At 37.8% G+C, this 6,000-nt stretch overlaps 1 protein-coding gene across 1 annotated transcript in view; it reads right to left on the minus strand.

Moving 5' to 3' along the window:
- LOC128991096 (testis-expressed protein 10-like) overlaps positions 1 to 4,506 on the minus strand; it is a 29,374-nt gene extending 24,868 nt beyond the window's left edge. The window contains exon 1 of the mRNA XM_054413825.1: positions 4,281 to 4,506. The gene's annotated coding sequence lies outside the window, so the exon portion shown is untranslated. The remainder of the gene's footprint in view (positions 1 to 4,280) is intronic.
- Between the last annotated feature and the right edge of the window lie 1,494 nt (positions 4,507 to 6,000).

A 6,000-nucleotide genomic window follows, 5' to 3' on the forward strand; every position in this document is an offset into this window, starting at 1 on the left:
AAGCCTAGTCCAAAGCTGTGTTTACTTTCAATTTAATTTTTTTAGACAAACAATATTATTGTTCGAAATGAAATGAGATGTTGTTGTGCCGTGGTCTATATATTACACCCAAACTGTTTATAATCATTTTTAATTTAACTAAAAATGGCCCTTTAATTTATTTCAATAAAATGCTTACAAGAGATGGTTTATTTTATTCTTTATATTGGAAGGATATGTCTTTTATATAAATTTTCAAAAAAAACTAACATAAGTAACCCTACAAAATATAAAAAAAAATTTTATTTCTGCCCGAATTAAATTGGTGCTAAGTAGGCCACCAGATGCAAGTATTCTTTGAACCACGGGCTAAATAAAAACATAAGTTGTTATTAACAGAACAGTAGAAGCAGCAGTAATCAATTGTAGTTCAATTCCGTCAGCTCAGTTTGTTTTAACAGTATTAATCCTCGAACGTAACTCACATAAAAAAACCAAGCAAAAATCTGCCAAAGTCGGCCATCTTTATTTAACATGCCATACATTAGGCCTACATTGTTTTTCTTGGCGGAAAAAAGCAATGATTTATTATCTTTTTTGGATTGCTGACTTGGCGGGGAAAGTGTTACCACTTAGTGGTTTTTTGTTAGATTGGATATAGAAGAAGACATCCCATCTATATGGATCAGCTGTCAACAATTTTTTACTAAAAATGAATGTAGATGTGTGAGCCAGTCACACATTGCGCTAATATCAATGAATACACAAACTATAAAGAAGAACAGGTCCTATGGACAATATTCTAACAGTATTTTCAAATTTGGCGCCCGAAATATCTGTAGTTCTGCACTGAACCACCACTCAGCGCTGTAGTCAAGTTTAGCACGCGGTGAAGTGCGAGAGAGAGCGACATACACTGTTTTCGCCCTCTCTCTCTTTCTCTCGTGGCCTGGCCCACAGGGGACGAAAACAGTGTATGTCCCTCTCTCTCGCACTTCACCGCGTGCTAAACTTGACTACAGCACTGAGTGGTGGTTCAGTGCAGAACTACAGATATTTCGCGCGCCAAATTTGAAAATAATGCTAGAATATTGTCCATAGGACCTGTACTTCTTTATAGTTTGTGTATTCATTGCTAATGTAGTGTCTAAAACTCTATTTTGTGCCTTATTATTTTTTTTCTGACACAGTTGCTGGGTCATAACAGTTGCTATGGGGGGTACAGTTTCTTAACTGGGCTATGCTAATATCGATTGAAACTATCAAATTGAAAATATTGATTAATTATCGATATTTTTAAATATATTTATTATCAAATTAAACGGTATTTACTCAAGGGAGGTACAAGCTGTCAGATCTCCTCTTGAGGAAACACCATTACCGCAACGATACGGAATTCAGTCATCGGCCTCGGTGGTGTAGTGGATAGCGTGTCGGGCTGATAATCCGAAGGTGCCGTGTTCGAATCTCGCTGGCAGCACTAACTTTTTGTCAACAATTTTTTTTTTCATATCAGCAAGTTTGGTTGGTTTGGTTAGGTTATGACAGTTTAATTTTATAATTAAGAAATTAAATTAAGGCATTTAATTTTTATTTTATGAAAAAACTATTTTTTAGATTAGTAGCCTAAACCTTCATTCGATTTTTTCATTATCAGCACGTTTGGTTAGTTTGTTTAGGTTATGACAGTTTAATTTAATAATAGAAAAATGTTAAGATTAATTTTTAATTTTTCTTAATTTTATAATTAACTAGGCCTAATAATGAAGTAAAAATTACACGCTGTGCTCTCTAACTACAATGCTGTTAACGGAGGAATTTTTAACTAAACTATGATGTCATCGTTGCCTCATTTGTACCTCCCTTAAGTCAGACCCCAAATTAAACTATCTTAACCTAACCTAACCAACCAAACTTGCTGATGGTGTAAAATCGCACAAAGGTTTACTAATCGAATCGATAGTTTCAATCGATATTAGCATAGCCCAGTTAAGAAAATGTACCCGCTATAGGTAACTATATAACCTACTTAGCTCATAATAAGTCATTACATCGTTTTGACTTGGCGCCAATCATTGTAGATATTGTAAATAAATCTCTGAGAGAAGGAGTCTTTCCTGAGGCTCTGAAGATTAGTAGGACTGTACCTGTGTACAAAAAGGGACCAAAGGACAGTACTGTAAGTTACAGAACAATATCTATCATCCCCATCTTTGGTAAGGTGCTTGAAGCAGTCATGTTAGAGCAGCTGTACAGCTACTTTGAGAGGCATCGCCTTATTGTGCCCGCTCAATTTGGCTTCCAAAAAGGAAAGTCCACCGTTCAGGCTGTGGACTGTCTTGTTCAAGAAATCTTAAATGGTCTAGAGATTAGAAATTCTACTTCTGTTATAATGTGTGACCTATCCCGCGCTTTTGACTGTGTGTCACATAGTCTCCTGTTGTCAAAGCTCGAAAGGTACGGGGTACGAGGCGATGCTCTCTCACTGATTAAATCTTATCTTGAAGGGAGGTCTCAAGTTGTGACTTGGAATGGTAACTCTTCCAGTCCTCTCATGGTGAACAATGGAGTCCCGCAAGGGTCTATTATGGGTCCCTTCCTTTTTGTAATCTCAATCAATGACTTGTATCACAGTGTTGCAGGCAATGTCCTGCTATATGCAGATGATACAACTCTCTTTTCTAGTCACTCAGATTTTTCTGTATCTAAAGTTGCTGTGCAGGAATTATTAGATGTAGCTTCTATCTGGTTTCGCAACAATAAATTATGCCTGAACCAAGCCAAAACTCAAAACATCACTTTCAGTCTTTCTAGGGAACTGAGGAAAGAAAACACTGTAAAGCTGCTGGGCTTCACCCTTGACCCTCAGCTTGATTGGAACGATCATATTGAAATCCTGTGTGGTAAGCTAAGTCGTGTAATCCATTTGCTCAGACGGTTGAAGGCTGACATGCCATTTGAATTTGTTCGACTTGCGTACTTTGCTTTTTTCCATGCTCATATTCTGTATGGCACTAGGCTCTGGGGTCACTCCCCTGGAGTGCAAAAAGTCCTCAAACTACAGAAGAAAGCTGTCAGGGTCTTGTGTGGAGTCCATCAGCTTGAGCATTGTAAACCTCTGTTTGTTCAGCATGGTATAATGCCTGTACACAATGTATTTATTTACCAATGCCTGTTAGAGATTAAGAACAATGAATCAGCTTTTCCATTGGTTAATAATGTTCATCATTATAGCACTAGGAACAATGAAAATATTTTTAGAGATAGAGTTAGACTAGATTTAACTCTCAACTGCTTTCCTGTTGCAGGAATAAGGTTCTACAATGCCTTACCCATAACTGTAAGACAACTCTTACTGAACAAGTTTGCGACCACACTAAAAGCTTGGATGCTTGCCAATCCTTTCTATTCCATAAAAGAGTTTTGGAATGCACAGCTTGTTACTATTGGGTTGAACCCACAGTAGTCCAGTAGAGGTATTACAAAAATGTAAATTTATTTATTTTTCTCTGCCTTGCATGGCTTGCAGCATGTAGTTTTCATTTTTTTTTATTATTTTTAGTTGCATGCATTGCTTTGTATGTTTATATTGATTGAGATCCTGCATGTTTTTTTCAGCTTTTAATTTAATTTTGTTAGTCAAGAATGCTAGAAGAAGCTTGGCATGTTATTTATTGTATTGTTGACGTAGCCTATTGTCCTGTATGCACTGAATGGCCTAATAAATCATTTGAAGAACTATCGTGTAATCGGCAGAAATCAGTATACTTAATTTAGATCAGCGCAATCTGTAGATGGCTCACATCAACTAAACTTAAGACAAATTTTATTAAAAACCTGGCAACAACTTTAACATGGGGATGGAAAAAGGCAAGACCTGACTTACTCACTAGGCCTATTCACTAGGTCCAGTCTCGCACCAACTTCTAGGCCCTAATGTAATTTTGGTAAATTTCTGTGCAATTCTTTAGCCTATTGGGTTGGGTCTAACTCAGGCAAAAAGTGAAATTTGAGACCTTAAGCTTATTAGGCCTAATTATTGACGGAAGGCATGCAATATAATATTTATATAAGTTAGTAAATAAATTAAGTTACTGGTGGTTAAGTTTAACAGTTATAGAGGGTTAGGTAACTTAGTTGCTGGTTGAATCCAAACCACTAATTAATTTTCGCTTGCTCTTTCTTGTCTTTTCTAACTCTTCTGAGTCTATCAGTCTATGCCCTTGCCCTATGGAATGGTGTAACTTATGGTCTAGCCGTCTAGCCTAGGCTAGTCCTAGTCCTAGTTCCTTCCTTCCTACTTAGTCTGCTGGCCGCTGGGCTGGCTGCGCTGTGTGCTTGCTGGCTGAGGCCTGAGGGCTGAGGCTGGGCTGACTGATGAGGTTGAGGTTATGTTATTGTTTTACACGATTGATGAGTGGTCGGTTCGGTGGGTCGGTGCGGCACACGGGAGATTTTTCAAGTGCCGTTATGACGTCACTAACTGCTGCATCACTGGTCCACGCTGACACCGACTTGCACCAAGGCCCCACTAGAAAAAACTTGTACCGACACAGCGAGCGGGCATAGATTTCACAACAAGCGTCTACTCTCTCTAGTCTCTACAGCCTGACTGTTTTGTTTTGAGTTTTGACTGATCACTTTCACTTATTGCAAACGAAAAAAAACTGGCCGCTGAAGAAGAAGAACCATCTTGTTGATGACTGCGGTCTGTCTGTTACTTAGCAGCATAAACAAAGTAAAACAGAACAGACGCGAGCCTTTCATGACAGGAAAATGCCGCCCTTCTGCACTTGCGCTTAGCTGTCGATGTAGCAGCACTAGCAGCAGCTGATTTCATAAAGTCAAAGTCACACCACAGACAAGGGAAACAAAAAAAACTTTTGTTTCCTTAGTCAATGGCTGTATCTAAGGAATTAAAAAATGGGAAAGCTTGTGGAGTTGACAGAATATGTCCACAGTTTATAAAAAGTATTTTGCAGAACGAAGTGTTTATAACTATAAGGATGTTTGATTGTTTGAATTAATATTTAAGTTTAATGGCGGGAAAGTACCAAATGTATGGGTCAAGGGTATGATATACAGTCTATACAAAGGCAGTGGAGACAGACAAGATCCCAACTCGTATAGAGCCATTACTTTACTCCCAGTGTTAGGCAAGTGCTATGCAAAACTATTAAATAACCGAATTAGGGCTTGGGCAAACAAATACGAAAAAATATCATGTTTTCAGTGTGGTTTTAAGCAGGGCTATTCAACATATACAATGTATTTGTATTAAGGACACTTATAGATAGAGAGCTATAAAAAAGGGGCAAGCTGTATTGTTGTTTTGTGGACCTTAATAAGGCTTTCGATTCAATATCAAGAGAGGCCTTATTGTACCTATAAAATGCGCCCAGGGCAGCTTGCCCATGCGGTTGCCCCACCCCCTTTGGACGGTCCTGAAGAGCAGCAGTTTGGGCTTGTAATGTTTCCAATATTGCTTTGTTTTGTTCAGTCACTTCTTGAATATCCATTTAGAATGTCCCGTTCTCTTCAAGCTTGTAATTAAGTTCTCTTTAAGCTCTGAGTCGCCATTGTTACGTACTTATTGAATTAAATCATTACAACACATAATTTTATGAAACTGAAAATAATGTCTTGTTTTCATTCATTCCTCAATATTAAAATTGTAAACATTACATCAGCTGTAATACATTTAAAATAGGAATAAAATTAATTAATGAGTCCAGTAACGGATAACACATAGTCAGTCCATGTGCCTTATTTAAAGTCGTGGAAAAGGTAACTTACTTCGCTTTGATAGAGTAGATGCCCAAGTGAGCTACAACCAATCTTGGATAGTAATGCTTAGGTTTCTCATAAACATGATAATATAGAGCTTTTTTTTAGCGCGGATTTATGAGGTAACAAATCTAAAGGGCTTAGGGAAACTCAAATGAATACAACAGCACGTCCTGGTTCTAGTCCCTTAAAAGAACCGAATGAAAACTGATATTAACCGTTTCCTGTTGGTAA

This window comes from Macrosteles quadrilineatus, unplaced genomic scaffold (genome assembly GCF_028750875.1).
Source record: "Macrosteles quadrilineatus isolate MER2022 unplaced genomic scaffold, UCM_ALF_1.0 Scaffold_3__2_contigs__length_128488019, whole genome shotgun sequence".
Taxonomy (NCBI): domain Eukaryota; kingdom Metazoa; phylum Arthropoda; class Insecta; order Hemiptera; family Cicadellidae; genus Macrosteles; species Macrosteles quadrilineatus.